Source organism: Carassius gibelio, chromosome A5, assembly GCF_023724105.1.
Source record: "Carassius gibelio isolate Cgi1373 ecotype wild population from Czech Republic chromosome A5, carGib1.2-hapl.c, whole genome shotgun sequence".
NCBI classification, from domain to species: Eukaryota; Metazoa; Chordata; class Actinopteri; order Cypriniformes; family Cyprinidae; genus Carassius; species Carassius gibelio.
The window spans coordinates 17,545,244-17,570,329 of record NC_068375.1 but is presented as its reverse complement, the minus strand read 5'-3'; the positions used below and the strand labels follow the sequence as shown (position 1 = coordinate 17,570,329).

Genomic DNA, 25,086 nt, shown 5'->3' with positions numbered 1-25,086 from the left:
TCAGAAAGAATCAGTGATTGAAACTGATTTTCCTTTGTCAAGCTGTCAAACTAACACTGAACTCACGTATCATTTGGAGCAAATTGTTCAAACACTTTCTCTGGCTTCGGTGTGAGATATTCTTTTAAACCGTCCCACTTAAACTAAAGCTCAACCACACAATATCCCTCGGTAACCTCAAAATAATTTTCTGACAGAGTCTGACATATGTCAGACTGAGAAAAACGCAGACACTTCATTTTCCCCGCACAGTGAGCTCAGATACGCTTTCCTTTAACACTATGATGGAGCTGCGCTTCTTTAGCAAGCCCTCAGTGGAAAAGCACTTTCTTCACCAAACTTGCTGAATGCTGGGAATTAAAATCTTGTAGGAAAACTGGAGATGACGACAACTATACATATATTAAAAATACACAAACACAGGTCAGATGAGGTAAGTGCAGTCGAACCACAATAAATTTAAAAGCTGACATACACAGACAAGCGCAAACATTCAAACGGTCGCATTATCCCTTTATCCTTTGCACATATTCACATTCATTATGGCGGTACATGGTGGGACATGACAGGCAGCACTTCAACAGTGTGTAAGCGAAAAGGAAGGGCGACTGTTCAAACGAGAGCAGCAGCCATTACCTGTTAGCGAGCAGCAATGTGAAGGTCACCTGACTCATGCTCTGAAAGGCTGGCAGCAGTTGGGCCCAATCCCACTCCCTCTCGCCCATAGCCGCCTGTTGATAAATGAGCAGTGAGTATTGTTCGTTATTAATCAGAGTTAATTATATCAGTAAATTACTGCTCCAGCTGGGCTGGACTAACCAAGGAGGGGGGGTCCTGAACAAGGCCGCCCCAATCTATCTATCATTTCTGCACAAGAAGGTTTTTATTCCAATAAGACAGCAATTAATTTATAAATCCATTTGGGGAGGGATGTACCATAATTTATAGAAAGATAAATCAATTTTGCAAGGGGAGTCTTTATTCTTCTCGCCGTTGTTCGTGGCAAGCTGCCCAAGGTTTCCCCTTACCCACAAGTGGACTGTCCCTTTTTTAGGAGCCAAGTGAAATCCGATTGCTTTGATAGCTGGAACGTGACTCTTAACTTGAAGCTGAGGTTTTTTTTGTATTGACAAAAGGACAGGAGCGTGCCAGCCCTTCCTATTCTCCGACCGGTTGATTGATGGATCGGCATTCGTTTTTTCTGTCTCCATTTGATTTGACAAACAGCGCAGCCACCTGAAGGCGAGGAGGCTTTTTAATCATCCCCTTAATAAGGTGTTTTATGCAAAGCAATGCGAGCGCAAGCGATAAGAAGAAAACAAAAGGGATTAAGAGCATGAAGATAGCACCCAACGACAGGAAAAGAAGTTGCATTTTAACAGAGGCAAAACTTTGAGCCAAATAAGATAATGAAAGGAAAAGTTCCCCTTAATAAAAAGAAGGCTGCAGACTTTCCAGGCTTCAAAGGCATAGCAAAAAGTCTCATCACATGAGCAGAGAAAACTTTATCCTACCTTTAAGAGAAAGACAAATGAGGGCCACGGCTCTTGTAATTAAATCTTCAACCTACACTGTCTTCAACACATAAGGGGTACTTTTTTTCCACGCTTTCTTCAAAGCCACATCGCACTTGAAGAGGTTCACCTTTCAAGTGTTTTCAAATTCTCTGCTCTTTTGCTTAACCTTTTTTAATGTTTTGCTTTGTGTCTTCCCTTCACACTAAAATATAGCTTAGGGACAGAGCGACCTATGGAGAATTGTCGAGTTCATCCTGGAGAAGCAGTTTAAAGTCTCTCAATCTCTCTCTTATATTCACCTTGCCTGGTGGCCTTGACAGAAAGTTACACTCACTCGCGCGTGAAAGAGTAGAGAAGTAGTTCACAGCATTAACGAACTGCTTTAAATAAAAGTTATGTGAACGACAAGCTATTTGGGAGCATTCGTGGCACTTAGAGTTGAAGAAGGTTACAAAAAAAGGGAAAATAACAAAGGACTAACCTGATCAAACTTGTTACGGCCGATAGAATTGCACTCTGTGAGGGGGTTGAATTGGGTTAGACGTTGGTTTTGGCTGCTCGCTTCAGAAGAGAACACAACAGGTTAGGAAGTGAATATGTCTCTGCATGTGGCGTTAGGACTGACCCCAGTAAACACTACAAAAGAAAATGCAAAAGCACAACGCAAGGCTCATAAGCATCCTCTAACTAAATCCCAGTCTAGAACAACGAACAGGAACCTGGATGTTTCTTACTATTAGGCTGCATTAAGCAAAACTAAAACACTATTAAAGTGGTCAAATTAACAGCGAGTCTCTACAGACTTCTTAAACACATCATTGGACAAATTACTACATTTCAACCATTATTACATACCCAATTTTGGACATAATGGACATTTCTTTTCTCTCTATTCCCCAAGTAATTGGCCGACAATGGTAGAAATTAATCAGTCTATCTAGGAATAGGATTTGAAAACAGGACATTGGAAGAGGACAAAGATATGTATAGATATGACACAAAGAATTGTCCTCAAGATTAGACTTAAGTGAGAGTTGTACTAATTTCCCAAGATGTGTTCTTATTGTTAAGCAGAGCAAGGGGCATACAAGTGTAATGTAAGCGTATAGAAAGATTTAGACTAATTTGTGAATCTTTTCATTTAATTTCTGTTATTTCTGTTGTTTAAGATAACGATATTTCCCAGTCACTTTTTCAATCAGGTCGAGGCTGTTATGGGATGCCATGCAGCAGCGTCTGGGTGCAGTTGTGTCTCTGCGCTGCAGCTGTGCAGAGGCGTTCCCCTCAGCTTCAGGTCACACTGTCTGCCTCAGGCTAACAGCCACCTAATTGCTTGGTGAAAAACAGCAATTCGCTACCTCATTGAGCTGGATGCTGTGATGGATTTGCCGGAGGTGCTGGCTGCCACCTGCTCTATGGCACAGCTCCAGCAGCAACTGGCTTATTTTAGGCTCAGTCGGTTCCGCGGGCCCACCTCTATCCTGCGCCGGGCCGCACTCAAACACACCAATGGAAGAACACATAAAAGAGAGAGGGGGGTTAACATGAAATAAATGCAAAATAGTTACTATATCATTCACTTTAAAAACTTCTAAAGGCAGTTTTACAAAGCAGCTACAAGTTTCCCAGTTGATTTAATTGGGTGATTTTAATTTAGTAAAAATAGCAAAAATACTACTACTACTACTACTACTACTACTTCATTTAACATTAATCTTAAAATGTACAAATTTGGAGAGCTATTGATCACAGTTATTTAACTCTATAGAAGTACATATATATTTTTTTTTTTTAGAAATCTAATAGTACTCTGGTGGTGGGTAGAATAAATATACCATGTAATCCAAATAATATTTTACTAAATATATATAGCTACCTTAATATTTTACGCAGATTGCTAGCAACACAAAGCGTGCAAGATTAAGAATAAATGAATTACTTAATGAAATGTTTTTTTTTTTCACAGATGGCATGGGTCTCTAGCAAATCAGTGGTGCTTTTATTCACAACCCATCAAATTACACTTACTGGAAGATGTTATGATCTATTATATTGTGATCAAATATCAAAATAATAGTACCTGTTGCCAATTTTTGCAAGCACTGAGCTGAAGCAGGAATTATGTTTGCGCTTACACATTTCACACAAAGGTTTGCACGTGCGCCGTGCAAAATGCCAAGAGCTGCATGTTGCCAGTTGAGGCAAAACAGTTTAGTCACATGATTTGCTAACATTTTTTTTTTTTTTTTACAAGAAAACATAAAAATAAAGAAAAAATAAAACCTAGTAAAGGGAGTGAGATGAAAGATCAAGATCTAGAGACACTGTCACTCGCTATAACCTCAAGGTCCCCTAAACGCACTCATTTCCATGCCCTTCCTCTCTATCCAGCATGCCTCATCACCCTCACCACACTTCCCATCTGATATACCCCCCGCCCACCATCATTGTTTCCTCCCATTCCTTCTTCCTTCCTTTTTTATTTTTCAATCACAAAGTGACAAGAAAGTGTGGCCTGTCAGGCAGGACTTTAGCTTCAATGACACAGAAAGAAGAGGTAAGGCCCTGGGCAGCCAGGGTGTCAGCACCTGTGCCTGTATCCTTCCCTGTCCATCAGTGTGCAGGTGAAGCAAATGATTGGATCCAGTCAGCAGCTTGATTAATGAGAGGCTCGTCGGATCCGGGACAAGCTATCAATCACGTCATTAGGACCGATGTGCCCCGAAAGAAGCAGAACACCCCCTTTCGCCCACGGAATCCACTGCATTCATCTTCATCTGTGCATGCATGCCGTCAAAGCCTGCCAGGGTCACCGTGATGGAGAACAATCATCTTCTCCTCTACAAATTACTTTGCAAAGACAAGAGATGAGTGAGGTGTGTGTACGCATTTGTGTTTGTGTTGACAAGCTGGGCTGGGGGGGGGGGGGGGTTCCGCCGACACACTGTACGTAGATTGTTTACACCGGAGGCAGTGCCTGAAAGTGAAGGTTATTTTAATGAATAGTAATGGTTCCACTGAATGTCTAAGACAGGCGATACATAATCACTCTTCCTATTTGCGAACTCTTTTTTTTTTCCTGTCACTGGGAGCAGTGTTTCTCGGAAGTTGTATTTTTTTGTTTTTTTATGGTATATCATTTTCAATAAGGGTAATTAACTATGAGCTTTTGTTTCTGGACATGGCTTAGGCTACACGGTAAAAGTAATTTTTTGGGGCAACAATGAAAAATATAATTACGTATAGGTCACTTTTCAGAAGTGCTCCAAAATCAATCGTTTGAAGAAATAATTAGTACAGGATCATTATTTAAGGCAGAGGTTTTCAAATTCTTGCTCAGAGAAAATAAATAAATAAACTAAAATACTGTATCACAGGTTTACACATAAAAATATAGCCAACTTTATAATTGCCCTTAAAAAGAAATCACATATTTTGGGGTCAGTGGCATTACAAAATACCCTGAATTAAGGCCCACATTACCTGCCATAAGATAATGTGCTCATCATTATCATTAAGCCTCGCATTATACTGCTAAGATGATTTTATATTGCTAAGATGATTTTTAGTACATGATTAAAGGATTGCGACACTTTCTTCTGTGGTTTAAGTTGGATTTCTACACTCAAATCCAGTGGGTGACATTTTAAAAAGGCTGTACACATATCAAAAAGCTTGAAACGACAAGCTACAGGCTAGGAAAACACACACACACACACACACGCACACACACAAACACACACACACACACAAGAAAACAAAATAATTATTTTGCCAAAAGATGAAGGATGAAGTTAATTTCTAAAAATGAATGAATTGTGAGATTGAAGTCTTTAATTGACATCAAAATATCAATTGACAGCGACCAACTTAGTTAACTGGTTAACACATAAAAATGCCAAAAGCTTGAAACATCTTTTATATAAGGGATGAGCTTAAAGAAGAATTAGCTATTAAGGGCTTAAATCAATATATGATTCCATCCGGCTTGTCTTTTTTCTTTTTTTTTTTTTTTGGAATCTCACCTATCACAGCAAAGCTTCCGTGTCTTCTGCAGCTGCATGGAGGCCAATTTGAGCTTCTTCTCTTCCAGGCCCTGGAGCACCTTATGGAGCAGAGGCTTGGGAACACCCTTCTGCTGGCCCAGGCTGACCTGCACACATTCTGATAGCAGACTCAGCCTATCCTTGGCCTATCCTCTCTCCAAGGGCTGTCCAGACAAGAGCTCCAGGGTTTCCCCATTTTCTAGATCCTGACAGAGGCTGACCAATAACACCCAGAGGAGCAGGCCGGTAGACCTCAGCTGTCTGGCATGCTGGGAAAGCCTCTTCTCTGCTACGGTGAACAGGAAGCGCACAGGCAGTGGAAGAGAGGCTATGGTTGACGGAAGGTGGGTGAAGATGAAAGAGAGGGCTTGGATAGCTAAATTCATGCTGTCTGATAAGAAGAAAGAAAAACCTTAAACTTCACAGTTAAAAATGGTACAAATGTTTTATAAATAAATGAACATTACTGTTAATAAAGCTTTACTTACTCTTGCTGGTTTCATTAAACATAGGATCATGTGGAATGTAGTTCCACTCTTTTGGGATTTTGATTAGGACATGTTTTGGTATGTGCTGTCAAATCAGAGGTGCTGACTGGTCTTTACAGTCCTGCATTATGCTGACCAGGTGGACCAAACGATGGACCTGATGCATTTAAACAAGGCCAGCTCCTCTTCACTGAAGTCTGGAAGAAAGACAATAAATTATAGTTAATAATTATATCAAACGTATTTTTTGTAAATTTATTAGATACTTTGTAAAAACGATTTTATTTCTTTATATTTTTTTCATATTTGTTCACAGGACATTACGTCAAAAGAAGAAGGGAGACAGAACTCATCAGTTCTTTATCTATCAGCAATTTTTCTTTCCCAAGAAACTGTTATTTATTTATTTATTTTTTAGGCTAATAGATTTCAGTTGTTTCTTATAGTTGTGTAACCGTCACATTAAAACTTATCAAACCTACATCATTTTTGCAGCTATTTATACATTGATTGTATTGTTTTACTCTTGTCCCAGATACAGATCTGATTTAAACAATGAGTCAAAAAAACCATCTCATATATACATAAATACATATATTTTTTCATTATGTATTGTGCAAAAAATTATTTATATAAATTTTTCGTCAATACTATGATATATCACACCTAATAGCGTTGTCATTATAACATGGAAATGACACAAGATCTAGGGACTTGAGGAAAAGCAAAATGATTAAATTTCCTGTGAGGCATATATTTCCATTTTTGGACATTGTTAGCAAACAATTAAATAAAATGAAGCATTTTAAAAATGTGTTTTAAGGGAGTTACATTTCTAAACATCCACAGTGCCAAAAAGTACAAATATGGATCATTCTCCTGACCAGTCCGACTAGCTCTGCTAAATGGCACAATCAATGTGCTAAGCAAGCTCTATAAGATTATCTTTAGGGAAGATTGGTCATGGTCATTTAAGCCAAAAACACAACCCCTTACATTAGAATAACAGCATAAAACACACTCTCCCACTCCCACCTCTGTCATTTGTCTAATTTGTGCAACTATAATTACCTCTCACATGTAATAAAACCAGAGATGTATAGTAACGAAGTAGAACTACTTCACTACTGTACTTAAGTACTAAAAGGCGGTATCTGTACTTTACTAGAGTATTATTTTTTTCTCCTACTTCCACTTTTACTTCGGTACATATTTTCGCTGAGTTTAATACTTTTACTCCGATATTTTTTTTTTATGTGCTGCATCGTTACTCGTTACAATTAAAATAATGTTACGAATCATTCCATTACAAACCACTGCCAGAACTGTAGATGGCAGGTTTGATGAAGCTGGCACATCATTGAGCGAATCAAGCGAGACTGCGCGTGCTGACTGAACTGCTGTGAAGAGAGAGATGAACACCGAGCCGAGCCAGATAATGACTCGTTCACGAGTCAAGAACAGGTTGCATCGGTTTTCGGATGACCAGTAACGTTAGTTCTTTCTGACAGTTCGATTCAATAAACCAGTTGAAGAAAACAGTTCACCGATTCTTTTGCGCTCGATGCAATGGCGTCATTTGCGTTGACTGCACATGGGCTCATAACATTAACACAGAATCAGTTCAGAATCAATCACCAAAAGAATCAGTTCGGTTCCAGACGCTCTGTGTGTCGGTTTGCTTCACGCTAAATCACACATGCGCAGTATCATCAGCTCCTCGGTTCACGAATCGGACAGAAACGGTTCTTGACTCGTGAACGAGTCATTATCTGGCTCGGTTCGGTGTTCATCTTCAGTTCTCTCTTCACATCAGTTCAGTCAGTGTCAGAGGTGTCAAGTAACGAAGTACAAATACTTCGTTACTGTACTTAAGTAGAAATTTGGGGTATCTATACTTTACTTGAGTAATTATTTTTCAGCCGACTTTTTACTTCTACTCCTTACATTTTCACGCAAGTATCTGTACTTTCTACTCCTTACATTTAAAAAAATAGCTTCGTTACTGCTATTTCATACCGGATTGTTATCGTTCAGAGAGAGAGAAAGAAAAAAAACCCTATCCAGATAAATCGCGCCATCAGGATGGAGTGAATTTGATTGTGGTTGGATGAGAAGTATATACACATATACCATTCCGACACCCTATTGGTCCATACGCGATCCATCACACCTGCACATGACACAAGTCACATCACACTGCATAGACAGTTTTGGGTTCGTTTATCAAAAAATATATTTCTTAAAAGTAGGTTGGAACCAGTAGTATCCGATCGCCTCAGAGTCAGTCCGCTTAAATTTCAAATGAAACCGGCGTCAGTCCGGTCTCCTCCCGTCTTTCAGCGCGCTCTTCAATCCGCCGACCACGGTGGAGCAGCGCGAGCTCAAACAGAGACAGAGGACACAAGGTGTGTGTTTACCGATAGATTGTTAGAATATCTGTATCTGTGAAGTTCTTTGTCATAAATACAGTTTACAAAAGGTCACGATCAGTCGGTTTCTCATCTAGTGTAAAGTTTTCGCTTGTCACCGCTAATCACGAAACAGCTGTTTCCTTACACTTATTTAAATATACTTCATTTAATCATACGTACATACACTACTGTGCAAAAGTCTTAGGCAGTATTTTCACTTAAAAGAATGGTGTTCGGCCAGTTATTTATATATTTTGCTGTAGAGTGTCACTGTCAGTATAAAATATCAGTTTACAATTCCAAACATTCATTTTGCCATGGTCAAACTGCTTGTGCATTCAAAATCGCACTAGATTATTATTAAAATTACTACTGTCCTACTGACACATTGCAGCAAAAGATATAAATAACTGGCTTAAAACCCTTTTTTGGGGTGAAAACACTATTCTTTCTTTTCCATAAGACTTTTGCACAGTACTGCATTTTAAAAACGAGATTGTTGCTACTTTATAAAGAATGAGCATACATTAATTCACAGAACTGATTTAAGACAGTGACAGACAGCACTCATCTTAACTAAATATCAGAGTGAGTGACAGAGATACAGTAGAAACATTATGTGTACTTTTGTATTAAATAATGACCCAGATTGTGAAATACATTTATTAGCCTTAGATTAAGGGAAGCACAACTTGGGAAATGAGAGCATCCAAGGTGAAAGCTATGGATTTATTTTAAATATTTGTAATGTTCTTTAATGTTATCCATAGTTTTTTTTTTTTTTTTTTTAAGTATCGGTTCAGGCACGTTGAGGCACCAGTACCATTTTAAAAGTATCGAAAAGGCACTGGACCCTACTTAAAAGTTATTATTTATTTCTCACTACTGGCTCATTTGCCAAATGGGTGCTTTCTCTTCGTCCTCCACAAATTAAGCTACTGTAGGTAGTTGGGTAGTGAGACGTTTTAATAAATTATCGTTTGCGATTAATGACGCAAATGACAATGTTGTGATATCTAGGCTATAGAGCATCACAGTCCCACCCACAGCTGGTGCCGGAACTAAAAATTCAATGCAATTTCTGCATTGACATTTGGGGTATAAGCCATTAAAACGTAACCATACATGGTAGACTTAAAACCAGCTACGGCTGTACTAAGCAACAGTATATGCTCATATAAACGTAAAAAGATCATGGGGGCACTAACCTTGTTTTGATCTAAATGCCTTTTATTCGCTATGTCTTGGCTAAGTACTTCATTACCCACAATCCTGAACAATCCCACAATCCCACAGTGATGCATCTGATTGGTGGAGCTCGTATAACCGTCTGGTTAAACCCCTCGAAGGTCTGTGAAGACTGAAGATCATTAATAAAAAAATAAAATAAAATAAAAACCTGTGTTGCGTTTTTGCACGGTAGACTTATCAGTGCAATCATGATCTCCTTGGCTGCCATTGAGAGTTTTGCAGGGAGGTTGGTAACTTTAGTTAGCATTATCGTCCACTTTAGCTAGGCTACTGTAGCCTCCATATGAAATGAGTCATATCAAGCATTTTATAATGCCACTGTCAAAACAATATTTAGCCTAGACATACCTTTTTGTGCATTTACTGAACATTTGTGTAATAGCAACGACATGTGTTGACAACTGAGCAGTGATTGCAGTCAGATACAAAGCACTGCACCATTGCTGACGTTATCGTTAACCACTTTCACACACGCACACAATATAAAATACACGATGATAAAATAAAAATCAATACACAATACATATATAAAACACTATTTATTTACACGATTAATACTGAAAGAACTGCTATTACTGCACATTCACTATATAAAATAAAATTCACTGGAGGAAAAAGTTCGCGCGAGCGGCCGTCATCAGATTTGGATGTCGCTCAAAAGGCTCGTTGCCTCGTTCTCAGTTGTGGCTTCAGTCGAATTCAATGGGGCGCGGTGGTTTATGGGATGAGTAGTTCCTGCGCTCGAAATGAAAATATGTACACAGTCTTGTACCTTGACTTTTTTTGGATTTTGTCTTAATTTTTTCACTTGAAATGATATGTTATATGCTTATGAGTTCAGCCATAGCTGGTTATCCTCACACATGCTCTAAAACTCTTTAGATACGGATTTTTCCGAAAGTGAATGGGAGAAATGAATGGGAAATTTACTTCCGGCACCAGAGCTCTCTCGGGCTGTGGGTGGGACTGTGAAGCTCTATATCAACTTTGTAACTCGTTACCCTCCGAACACTGGACATAGCAGACGTATGTACCGAATACAAGAAGCTATCAATCAAGAAGGTATCAGGATTATGAGTTATTTTTCATTTTTAGTTTTTGAATAATCACTTAGATTAATCATTCATTTTGACAGCACTATAATGTTTATTGTAAATAGTCAACCACACAAGAGTAATTGTTTCTTAGCCTGCACCAATGTTCTTGTCCATTGCCCTCACAGAGTCCTGCAGCTAAGCTTGGATGTACATTTACATTCCATTCAAGGTTATTGATGACATGCCTCTGAAGTTTGACTTTTTGCACCATGACAATACTTATTGGCAACTAGTCATCATATCTCTAGCTCTTTAATGTATTTGCATTGTACTAAAATGAGTTCATTTTCAATGGGCATATATGTGGCTGAAACAGGTAGCCTAGTGCCTCCCAAATTTTTCAACATGAACATTTTAATATAACATTATAGTCATTATGGCCTTTAGAAAATTTTTTTTTTGAGGAGGTGGGGTAGTGCACAATAGGCCCTTGTGGCACGGCCCAAGCTTTTGTTCTTAATGGCATTTTTTTTCCTTACATTACTTTTACTTTTATACTTTAAGTAGTTTTTTAAACCAGTACTTTTACACTTTTACTTGAGTAAAAAGCTTGAGTTGATACTTCAACTTCTACAAAAGTCTTTTTAAACCCTAGTATCTATACTTCTACTTGAGTAATGAATGCCAATACTTTTGACACCACTGGTCAGTGTACTGTTTGAGTCAATGAATTACTCCGGGATATTGGTTTGTTTTAACTCAGAGGGAGTGTCAGACACATTAAACAAGTTAACAGCTTAATTAATCTGTGGATTAATGCGTATTAGAGACGCGAACTGTTTAAAACGATTCAGTTCGATTTGGTGGACTGTTTAAAAAGATCAGTTTACATCGAATGATTAGTTCGCGAACCAGATATCACAAACTGCTTTGTTTTTAACTGTCTTACAACAGACACGGAAGAGAAGACAATGCTGAATAAAGTCTAGTTTTTGCTATTTTTGGACCAAAATGTATTTTCGATGCTTCAAAAAATTCTAAATGACCCTCTGATGTCTTACAGGTTTGAAACAACATGAGGGTAAGTTATTAATGACATCATTTTGCAAATTGGGCTAACTAACCCTAGTAACCGTTTTTTGTTTACAAGAAGTTACAGTCAAAGGAATTGTGATTGTCCTTTAGGTTAATCATTTGAAATAGTAAAAACAATATGTTCAAACTTTTGACTACTTTCTTTAATAGCTACATAACACAATACTTCTACTTTTACTTTCAGTACTTGAGTAGTAAATTTTAAAATAGACTACTTGCAATACTTAAGTACTTAAGTTGAATACTTTAGTACTTCTACTTAAGTGTGGTGCTTAAAGAGCACTTCTACTTCTACTCAAGTCACTTTTTTGATAGAGCACTTGTACTTTTAATCAAGTATGGTTCTCTAGTACTTTATACATCTCTGAATAAAACACAAAACATAAGAGCTTCAGCTTGGATTAAACCCCCTGAATCAAAGCCAAATCAAAAGGTGTCAGGTCATAATTGCAGATTCTATGTCAGCATGAAAATTCAACACGGTTAACATTGACACAATAAAAATGTTCATGCTGTGGCTTTTGCAGAGAGGAACAAGGAGAAGGCTGAAATGTAAATAAATAATCAATGAAAGAGACAGCTGAAGGTTTAATTATGGGTTTGATTTGATGATAGGCTTCCAGCTGGTCAGATTTGTTATTGAAGCAATTAGGGGACACAATGGGGGCACATGGTGATAACTAAATAGCCACATCTGACTTTTGAATTGTATCCTTTTGAAGTCTGAACAAATGCAGGACAAAGCCTGGAAAAATTCTTGCATGGCTTCACCTGCTAAGTTGTAAAAATGCTCCCATAGGTGTCTCTGGTCCAGGTAGCCCTCTAGCGCTCGAGTTAAAGCCCTGGGGAGGTAGTTGAAGGTGGACAGAACGGAAAAAACAGCTTCCAAAAACTCTGCAGCTGCTGTGTGAGTATCAGGGGACACTTCTTTTACTCTTTCCACACAGAGACCTGAAAGTACATTATCATGGTTATTTTAAGTGATATCAAAAATAATAACAAGGTTTAAAAATATATTTGGTCCGGAGCAAGTTGGAGAGACTATTTGCCGGGTCTGTCACTGGCTCTATCAGGTGATGCATTAACTAGGGGTGTAACGGTTCACAAAATTCACGGTTCGGTTCGATACGATTCACTGATGTCACGGTTCGGTTCGGTACGGTTCGGTACGTTTTAGATACAGCAAAAAGAAAAAAATTGGCTACAAAGTATGTTTTTTGTTTTTTTTTACATTGAACAATGATGGAGCTATTCTTTACCCATCTTCTATGGTGTTTTCTTAGCAGCATACTGTATAAAACAAAAACAGCTCCTTATAAAAAAAATGAAAATGTTATATTATTGTAGTAGTTATGAACAAATACAAAGATGTAACTTTTTATATGGAACTCTATAACTCTTTATATTGAGTGTGTTTTTACTCAATTGGTTCTCTATAGGGCTTATGTTTTTTAGAACAAAGCAGGAATTACGGTCTGGCTGAAATGGGCTCATGAAGGAATATTGTAACGGGGCTAAATTACATTAAGAATGTTCTTAAAACCTGCGTTTTCCACTACAGAGTAAGGCGCTCGCTCACTCAGTACGCGCTGAAGGCTCGTTGCAAAATGGCTAAAGGGTCTTTCACACAGGACGCGATATGCGCTGCGCTGGACCCTGGGCTCAGCGTTGCCCTTCAGATACCACGCGATTTGCGCTGCACTATGCCAAGAGCAAAGTAGGTGGAGTTTTTAAAACTGCCCGTGCATACGTTCTATTTATAACAGTTCTTCTATCTAATAACGTGCAGGCCTATTAATTGAATCGTACTGCTCAGGAAATTCCGACACAGTACAGTACTAGTCCATTTTGATTACCGTATTTGTTTGGATGCCCCGATCGATTGGTAAAGTGCACCCAAACACCAGACCTGTTGGTTATTGGAGGATCTTCTATTTGTTGTCTGTTAAACGCATTGGCCATTTTGCAATGAGCCTTCAGCGCGTACTGAGTGAGCGAGCGCCTGACTGAGTAGCCTAACATAAACATATAAGCTGGTGTTTTTTTTTTTCTTGTTCGGGGGTGTCAGGGGCGTTGCCTGTTACGTCGTTTGGGTTATTGGGCTACCTTGTTGAACGCATATCATTATATTTCAAAATTTTTAATTTATTTTCCAAATATAATTAATTAGTCCAACGAACCGTTCGGTACATAATGCGTACCGCGTACCGAACCGAAAGCCTCGTACCGAACGGTTCAATACGAATACGCGTATCGTTACACCCCTAGCATTAACCTATCTTACATACACACTACCATACAATAGTTTTTTTTTTTTTTTTTTTTTTTTGTTATTGAAAGATGCATCTTATGCTCACCAAGGCTACATTTATTTGATTAAATATTTCAATTTAAATACATTTTCTAGTTAAATATATTTTAAAATGTAATTTATTCCTGTTAAGGCAAAGCTTGAATGTTCTGTTCTGTAAAAAATGTTATACTATTTTTATTTAGCAAATTACTGCATCCTCGCTTTATGTAAGTATTACTTTCTTAAAATAATACAGGTCTTACTGACCCCAAACTTTTGAACAGTAGTGTATATAAAGTAAATTTAAATCTAAACAAAACAAGCAAAATTAAAGCTGCAAGCAGCGATGAACGGCCTCTCACCCGGGCTCACTGCCAGCGGGTTTTTTTTATTTTACACTAACTTTGGACTGACCAAAACAAAGTGTTGATGTCATTCGATTTCTAGGAGTAGTTCATTGAAGCGTAAAACATGACTCTATATATGTATGATGGAGTTATAGCAAATTCCTTTGGTCATGGTGAAACATCGAAATTTGTCAGGCCACCATGGACACGCCCTTTAACGAAACCTAAAGATCTTCACGATTTAACATCACAAAGGCCTTTAGGCCTTTTGTGGAAGTTAGGACATTTTATGCCTGAGTTATAACATCTTTTATTCCCATGGCGAGACATCAAACTTTATCACAGCGCCATGTACACGACCTTTAACGAAAACTCAAGATCTTCACAATTTAACATCGAACAGGGTTTAGATTAGACCGACCACAAAAAAGACATTGATGTCATAACATTTCTAGGAGTAGTTCATCACAGCGTAAAATATGACACTTCCTGTTGCCAATAGGTGGCGCTATGACTATAACTGAATATGGGCATGTCAATCTGTACAAGTCCGGAGTTTTATTAAGCATGTGAAGTTTGGGGCAGATTGGACATTGTATGATGGAGTTATAGCAAATTCCTTTTTCATGGTGAAACATCGAAATTTGTCAGGCCGCCACAGACACGCCCTTCAACGAAAACTCAAGATCTTCGCAATTTAACATCGCAAAGGCCTTTAGATTAGTAATACCAAATTTGGTGTTGATCTGAATAAATCTCTAGGAGGAGTTCATTAAAATACAACGCATGCAAATGACAAAAATTACACAAAATTTGCTCATAAAATTAGAAATAACCGAATTCCTGTTGGGTTTCGAATTTTGCTACACAAGTCTTTTTTGTAGGTATCGGTTTGTTACATGTGTGTGCCAATTTTCATCCATTTAGGTGAAACATAGCTCGAAAGCTGTTGATTTTTTTAGAATAGCTGGTGCTGTTGAGCCATTTTGCCACACCCTCTTCTGAAACCTATATCAGTCGTAAATTTTCTGATGCGTGTGCAAAGTTTCAGGACTTTTTGAGCATGTTTAGGGTGTGACCACAACAACAAGATGTGACTGAATGCCCTTGTCCAAATGTTGTCAGGCCTGTGGGGTTGTAGAGAATGCAAGATGGTTGTGACTGGTTCAGCCCTGTCAGTCTCACTTCCTAGAGATGACAGGCGTTTGAATAGGCAATCGAATGCAACGCAGCGTTCAATGAGTATCTCTGATAAAAAGCAAGCTGCTGTTTACAGTTTTTTGATAAATGTTGGACTGTTTTGAAATGACAGGCCAAAATTACCTGTCGAAGTAGAGTGTGAGGTTAGCAAACACTGCTTTGCTTAACAGGGATCCTGAATTCGACTGCAGCTGAAGGAGCACGGAGAATCAACTCTGCTGTCTTTTGGTACAAGTGTGAGGAAACGGGTATAGATGCCATTTTACTTTGTGAGGTTTTGGTGTTTTTGGTGTCTTGTTCTGTCTTTCAGTCTAATTATCCAGTTGTTACTAAAAATTGGTTTATATCAGAGGGTTTATTCTTATACATTTTTTCCATCTGGAATGAATTTAATATTGAAAATCTGATTCTATGTGACAGATGGTTAAAACACAGGAGTAAGAGGAAAATGAAGGTTTTTTTTTTTTTTTTTTTTTTGAATTAACATGCATTTTTAATCGTTCACAGAACAACAACAAATTTTTGCAATTGTGTAGTGTATTAGCAGGCTACAATTTTTACAGCAATTTTTCCATAGAGGTCAGGCACAAAGGATTTGACATGTAAATCTATAAATTTACAGTGTAATAGTTTACTTTTTAGTTTGTCAGGTTATAACAAAAATCTAACTTAAATATTTATTAATTCAAACCTCTTATCTTTAACAAAGAAAAAAAAATCCATTAATTCTTATAAATATGTATGCCGAAATGGAACAGCTTCCCACAAGGCTCCGACGATAGCACTGACAATATTAAAATTTTTCAAAACCCTTTATAACAATTAAATGCCATTTAATATAGTTTGACATAACCAGATTAATTCTGATTTCATGTGAAGAGTCAAGAGGAATGCAGGTTCCAGTCCAGTCTATCACACCACAAATGTATTCCTCGATTCCCAGTTTCCAATACATTAAAAGACAAAAAGGCATAAAAAAATAACTACAGACTTTTGGAACAAAACAGGGGACTTTTATAAATAGCCACAAGGGGCGGCAAAGGGCCGGACAGGTTAATGACCACCTCTTTGCAATACTCCATTTTACGAGCCACTGAATGTACTATGATAAATAAACTGCTGGTGTTTCTCGAGGGAAGGCATTCCACAAACCAATTCTATCCTCTGCTAACAAACCTTTGCAACCTTGACATGTTGCCAACAAACACACCTGTTGATTTTCTACCGGGCCTCACAGATGAGTTTCCACTGGAGGCCCTTAATTGGAACAAGACATTGCGATCAGCTCCTCAAACAAGCTCCTATTTACAGCACAGCTTTTCGCTAAATGCTCCCAAACTGTGCTGAGAGACAGCGGTTTCTCTAAACGGTAGACACCCAAGTCACCGCGTTTCTTCTTAATTAGCCAGACTGCGGCCAGGCAGTGTTGATTTACGGCAAAGTGATTCCCACACCAGAGCACGCAGGCAGACGTGCTCTTAGCCGAGCTTGGTTATTAATGAGCTCCGCCATAATGTGAATTAATGTGCAAGCACAAAACAGCCTTTAAAGGTTAGACTCTTCAGAGTGGAAGGAAGAAAGAGGAAAATCTTTAAAGGTCATTCGCTTTGCTCTCACATGAGTGTTTATTACTGAGCTCTATTGATTCAGAAATGATGAGGAGGGTGATGAGTGAATAAAACGACATTCTTACAACAGTCCAGATGAATCTCCGATGTGCCTGACGACGAAACACAAATCTGATGAAGCTGAGCAGCATACGAGATGGTGGAAAATACAGGTGGATTTGCCTTACTTTGTGAAATAATAAGTATCAAATGCGTCTGATTGGAACGAGCCTCTCAAGCCCTCAGCTAGCATTTACTTGTTAGCAAATTTAACAGAGTGCAATTCAAAATTGTAGACTAGCAATTAGCGATTTCTATAGTGTACTTTGCGAGAATGAAAGGACTCAGCACGGTTCCTCTGCGCAGGTGTTGGGCGACTCGAGCGATGTTATCATCTTGTGATCAGTTCACGATTGTACACAACAGCTTATTGAAAACAGAAGTAGATGTGCGAAAAGAAGACCCATTAAAAACAGGTGCAGGCTATTAAGAGCAGCAAGGTCACTGGGTCATCCTCACAGTTAATCAGTCTTTCCACCAATAAATTGTACTAAATTCATTTGTGGAAACCAATGAAAGCGCTGACGGGCTTCAAAGAGCATTTCCTCGTATTCTCTTAATGCAAGCCACTCTTCTGTTCTGTGACCTACATCAGATCTGAATGCATGTGGAGATGAATCAACATTTTGGCAAACCAACACTATATATATTTTTTTTATATTTTGCCAACTTTCATCATGCTTCATTATCTGGAATCTTTGGTTAGGGTACATGTACAATGTAAGAAGTGTGTCAGGGCTTACACAAGTAAGAGATGATGATCTGTAGCAGGAAGCAGTCCTTGTGAAGGATGGTCTGCAGAAGTAGAGCTGGATTGTAACAGGGTTCAGACACCCGTAACTCAAACAGACATAAAGAGGATCCCTCACAAGCTGGAAAATTCCTTAAACAACATAAATATTTGAATTAAGCTCAATGCCAATGTTCAAACATTTAAAATGAATGACCTTATTTTTTAAGCTTTGTTTATTGTATCACATTTATTTGAAATAATTATTTTCTATCTTAATATGTTATAAAATGTAATGTATCTCTGTGGTGGCAAAGCTGACATTTCATCAGCCATTTTTCAAGCCTTCAGTGTCACATGGTCTTTCAGAAATCTAATATGCTAACTTTTATATTATTATCAATCCTGAAAACAGTTGTGCTGCTTCAAATTTTTGTTAAACAGGGATACATTTGCTTTTTTTTTTTCATAAAGTTCAAAAGATCTATTAACTATATCACCACAAAAATGACATAAAAACTGTTATTCATTTATTCACCAGAAAACATATGTTTTACTGGTTATACTATTATAATGTTATAATGTTATACTGGTGTTGGATAAAGTCACATTAAGACCCACATTACAGTTACAGTTGCTGTAGAAAATAGTGAAAAGGTAAATAATTTTAGGAATCCAAGGACATCTCCTCTTCATTCAAAAGAGCACATTGTATTAGAACAACAGTTCTACCACAAAGAATCCATTATTATGTGACAGGAATGAAGGCAAAGAGTGATAATAGTACAGTATGGCCAATGGATTGTACTTTTGTTTAATAACATGCTGATTGTTCAGATGACAAAACATCATCATCATCACAAAAAAAAAAAAGTTTATCATTTGAAAGTTTATGATGTGATCTTATGATCTAGGACCGTTTTATAATTGTAACAACTGTAAGTCTCTTGACTGATTGTCTGTTATCAGTGGGATAGCAATGTATGAAAAACAGCTCACACAGCAGTCACTTTCCAACCAAGCAATTTTCTGTTGGCCATCGCAACAAATTTATGTGACCAACTTGATCCCGATGTCAGATAAACAGACCTCATGCAAAAAAATAAATAAAAATAAATAAATAAAGAGGTCAACATTTTCAATTGCCCCGTGACATCCCGATGGACTGTTATGCTTACCTAAGCAAACAAACAGCACTAATTATCATTATTTATTTCTAAAGAGCAAATGTGACGCTCATAAAGACACAAAAAAGAGGCGGGCTGAATTCTGCTATAATGGGGAACATTATGCTTTAGTTAAGCAACAGCTTTGTCATGTCAAAGAACCGGTAATCCACCCATTATCCCACTTTAATAGTCCTGATAAATCTTTAAGCTTCACCATGAGGTCAGGTTTCACTGTATCTTGAACTTCTACACATTACAAAAAAAAGCCCCTTTTCTGACCATAATGCTCTATGATTTATTGATATTTCTTGTCTCTTTTATTACTTTTTTTATTTAATAATCCAAACTGTCAGATGGTTGGAGTGTTTGAGTGAGGAGAAGTGTATGATTTTGGTGTCTGGTCTTTTGGCTCTGGTGGGGCCCTCACCACGAGACCCTCAGGGAGTCTTGAACACAGCAAGGCTAAATAAATAAATAAAAACGGAGCAGGCAATAAAAGTGCACTAATTTAAATCCCTGCGACTTCATGGAAGTGGAGTCGGTGGGGCTGAAGACTAGTGATTTGTGTAAGCGGGACACCCGATGATATCACGCTGGCGTGGGAGTCTGGAGCTGTGCTGGGGGGCTTGAGGAGGGTGATGTTGACATTCTGCCTGGTTTCACAGTCCTCCTACAGGCTCAGTTTCAGCCTTTCACACCCGGGCTGAAGACCCGCAGCGCATGTCAGCATAAACAGCATGACTAACTATGGCATCTGCATCTGGCCTGCATTAGGGCCGTGAGTTTGGGGGTCTGGTGGCTGCAGTAATGTATTAACTGTGTTTGTGTGCATCTAACACATGAACGTAAACTGAAAGGCCACACTAGCCTCTTCTGGGTGATCTGCAACAACTCCCTATATTATGTGAGTTATGTGTTTTTCTTGTAATAAAACTTAAAAATGGGCTCAATAATAAAGGTACAGAGCAATCTGGTGTGGTTTTTATGTCTTATGCATTCTTGTGTTACAAATATTTTATTTAAAAAAAAATGGCACATTATTATCTTGTTTTTTGGGAGGTGAGTACATTTTATGTAAATAAGTAATCGTACTGTAGTATTTTTTTTTTATTATTCTTCCTAATATTATAACTGTACTATTTAATTTGTCTACTGTTAAACACACACACACAATCACTCACAAAGGTACACGAATGAAAGGATGATTAAAATGTAGTAATTTACATGCATATTTAATATATACAAAATATATACTTACAAATTACAAAAGAACCACACATATATGCAATATTGTGTTATATGCAATATTGTGTCAGTGAACTTTTGTTTCAATATATATATACATTCAGATACTTTCAGATGATATAAATCTCAGTTTTGAAAAAAATACACTTAAGACTGGTTTTGTGGTCCAGGGTCACATATACACACACACACACTGTTCTTTTGAACTCTCAGTTTCCCAAATAATATTGAGCAGCATGACTCTTTTTATGGAACGAATGCACACAGGAAGTGAGAGATCCAGTTGCCGTGTTTTAATGGGGTGATCCAAAATCCAAAATCAGGCAAGAGGTCGATAACAAGAAAAGCAGTCCAAAAACAAGAAACATGAAAAAACACAAGGGGACATGAGAAAGCCAGGTGACGGAAAACAAGGACTCCGTGAAACAGATAGAAACAGACTGGTTTATATAGACAGGTGAAAACGATGAAAGTGGAGACAGCTGAGTGCAAATAACAGGTGTGCAATTAACAGTGATGAAAGGGACAAAGGCTTTGTGGGAAGTGTAGTGCCTGCAGTGGGATGACTATGGGGAAGTGAGACCACTAGTGGACACCCAGGGAAACACAGACCAGACACTGTGACATTTTAACATTGATAACAATAAAAAATGTTTGAGGAACAATTCAGTCTATTAGAATTATTTCTGAAGAATCACATGACACTGAAGACAGGAATAATGTTTGCTGAAAATTCAGCTTTGCCATTAAAATAATAAATTATAATAATCTCAATCTCAATCAATATTTCATAATAATATTACTCTTTTTACAGAATATTTGACCAAATAAATGCAGCCTTGGCAAGTATAAAGATGTATATATGAAATACTTTTTTTTTATCAACCCCAAATTTTAAATAGTGTAATTCAAACTATAAGACATCTCTGGGGTGGTTAATTAAAGAGTAAATCACTCTAAGTGATCATGGGCTGAACACTTTTATTTGTTGCTTATTCCTCTCAGTACCTCAGCAGCTCCTCTGTGAACAGTGCTGGGTTGATTACGTTCATCACTGTTCACTGCCTCTGGAAACTTTGGAGTTCTGCTGATTCCTCCACCACAACCTCCCTGAAAAACCCTGGAGAGTAAAACAAATATACAAATATATAGAGAGAGGGGAATACAGTTTTCAATGTGCTAATCTCACCTCTGTAAATCACAATAATCCAGAAGTTAATTCTGACTCGTGTCACCTGTGGAGCTCTGCTAGAGGGGATGTAAGGATGATCAGTACAGTCAGTCGCTGGTTACCCAGGCTGTGTATGGACCACATCCAAGATCCATGAGTGGCATCAGGCCTTAGCAGCTCCTCCACAGAGTCACACACACTCCACATCAGATGCTCCACGCACAGCAGAATAGCCTGCCCTGTAGGACCCTGTAGGAGGCAATGAGACACCACATATTAGGAATAACTCAGGTGCACACACAGTGTCCTACGCAAGATTTTCTAGCTAAAATCCAATGTGTGGCTGTGTAATACCGTTCAAAATTTGGGGGCTGGTTAAACTTTTTAAATGTTTTTTTTTTTTTTTATGCATTTTTAATAAGTACTTTATTCCTGTGATGACAAAGCTAAATTTTTACTCCATTACTCCAGTCTTCAGAAATCATTCTTATATGCTGATATGGTATAAAAAAAAAACATTTATTATTATTACCAATGTTAAAAACGGTTGTGGCTGCTTAATGGAACAGTTTGAACAGTAATGTAAATGTAAAAAATAGGTAAAATCAGCATTCTCTGGAGCAACTAGGGGTTAAATGTCTTGCTCAGGGACACATTGGTGTCTCACAGTGGATTCGAACCTGGGTCTCTCAAACTAAAGGCATGTGTCGTATCCACTGCACCAACACCACCCAATTACACACATATCAGTGTATGTCTTGTTCAGTTCAAACCACTGAATCCTGTACTTCTGTACAGTCTCTCAGCATCTAGAGAAGTCATATTACCCCTATCAAACTCAGCTTTTCATCACCCACCAATCATGTTCTGCCTCATAGCACAGCGAAAGTTCCCCTTTCACAAGAAAGAGAATGGAGCAGAGGAAAAGCCCATCTGCCTGGCAGACTCTGAGCTCACTCGGCACTGAAGAGCTCATAACCGGGTGTCCTTGCAGCAAAGCTCATCTGCTGAAACAAAAAACCTCCCTGCGGCCCTGCGCGATCTGCTCTTTCTCATCAGTCCTGGAGTGGAGGGGAAGAGTGTTCTTGTGGCATCTTTAACCACTTTAAGTATGTGTTAATGCAACCCACAAGGCCTGGGTGGTTGGGCCCGGTCTAGCATGAAAGAACCAGGCCCTCCGCCAGGCACTGAGACAGGGCCATGTGCTAACAAAGAGAGACTGTTCTACAAATCTGGAGATCTGCTTTGACCCCTGGGGCCGAACACTGGCATAATCACTAAAGCATTCAACACTGTCTGCTAAGCCCGAGGGTCCTGGAGGTGGGCTTGTGCTTCTCAGTGCAGCAGAAATACAGTAAGATCATTCAATCAGACAGCATGGATGACTGCTCTCTGTTAGAATGTGCTTGAGTGTGACCGCTGACCACAAAGATGTAGGCAGGTGAATTTAACCATGCATGCCATTTCCTGCATGATGCATCTCCACAACGCAACAATCAGATGCACATGAATGTTAATTGTGAATGGAGTCATCAATGAACTGTATGTTTCCTATTCCTAGCTCACACAATTTAAAAGGTAGCAACAGCTCTAATGTAAAATTGTGGCAGGTCTTCATATCTGGTACCTGATCTGGGAGAGTCTTTTGTAGGAGGGTCGCGCTCTTGAGTACCTCTGAACTAAGACCTCCAGGGTCTCACACAGCACCTGGGCCAAGGTCTGCCGGGCCTGTGTGGGGGCAACGGAGCCCCAAAGGTCACCGCGCAGGACTGTGAGATAATAGTGCCACATCTGAATGGAGAAAGAACACCTTTCGCCTTAAAAAAAAAGGTGGAGGAGACAAAAAAAAATAGACAATGAGAGACTGGTAAAAAAATATGATGATGATGTTGATGATGATGATGATATCATGGCAAATAAATGGCAAAAAATAATAGAAAGGAAAAGACAGAAGGTCGTTCCAGACCCTCATGGTCATGCCACCTGCACACTGCACCTGGACCCCTCATTACCACACAGACAGAGAGAGAGAGGGAATGCATGGATACTTTGAAGTTGTATCTGGATATTCAATCACTGCTCCTCTGAACATTACCCAGACATACAGTCAAGATGTGTGAGGCAAAAATGACAGAGTCATTCCTGTTCTGCAGTACACTTCAAATTTCATCACCTGGGACTTAATATGTTGGACAAAATATCATAACTTTAACTCCTGATTTCAAAATGGAAATCACAATGTGCAATTGTTTTTTTTCTTCTGCACAATATCACAATTAGGTGAACACTGGAATGAGTTTTTCAATCATTTCATTACTCAAGCTTAGGAAGATGTTGCTATCTTTACTTTATTTACCCTGATCACAAAAGATTAAATTAATGTTTTTCTTTGAAATATGTTTTAATCAGATTTTACAGGTTTTTCCTGGGTCTTAAATTTCTCTTTCCATCCAATTAAATTAAAAAGAAGTCTTAAAGAAAGTTTAAGTGTACTGTAAATTATTTCTGCACTTAATTTATGTCACAATATTCTTTTTGTAAAAGTTACAGAGAACAAAGCTAGTGCATAACAAGAGTAAGATGACTGATCTAAAGGGTCAGAATTTGTGATACTGTACATGTTAAACAGCTCAAACGGAGAATCAAGAACGAGAAACACAATTCAGAAAAGGCAAAAATGATAAAAAAGGACGAGAGACTCTGGTTTCCTAAGAGGCTAATTACTTTCAGGCAAAGAGGAAGCAGCATTAGGAGTGTGACCAAAGAGAGATTATTAACAACCATGTTCTACATCTCCTAATGAGAGCTGGGACGTGGTCCACCAGTGAGCCACAGCTAAGTCAGCTGTAGAAAGAAAGAGACACACAGGGCCATGACCACACGCTGGACCCAGGGATTTGGTGCTAGAGACCGGGCCTCTGGAAGCCCCCGGCCCTGTGCCATTTGCTCAGGAGGAAATGAAATGAATGAGGGATGAATGAAAAAAAGCAAAAGAGAGGGGATACAGGTCAACAGAGGTGCAGACTTGCAGAGCCAGCTGCACACCTGCGCACAGCAGGCCAGTCTGCCCCACAGCCCCGCAACAGGCAGATGTGTGTGTATTCATCTGTGAGAGATCGCTTATGTGTGTGCCGATATCTTAATGGAGGTAAAGTTAGGGCTACACAGATGGTTGAGTCTAACGCTTACCTCAGGGCACTGCAAGCCCCACTGAAAAGACTAGAGGAAAGGATTTTATGAGAATGATATAGCTAGAAACTCTATAGTAATATTCCTATGAGATTATTTTTTATATTTATATCCCTATGATATTTAATATAAATATAAATACTCATTATTCAGTCTGAAAATGCTTAAAAGTTTGATTTTAATTTTAATGAACACATTTTATTTATTTGTTTATTTATTTATTTTTA

General features: G+C 38.4%; 1 pseudogene; it reads right to left on the bottom strand.

The window, feature by feature from the left end:
- Positions 1 to 25,086, bottom strand: part of LOC128014962 (uncharacterized protein KIAA0825-like) — a 107,351-nt pseudogene that overhangs the window by 56,526 nt on the left and 25,739 nt on the right.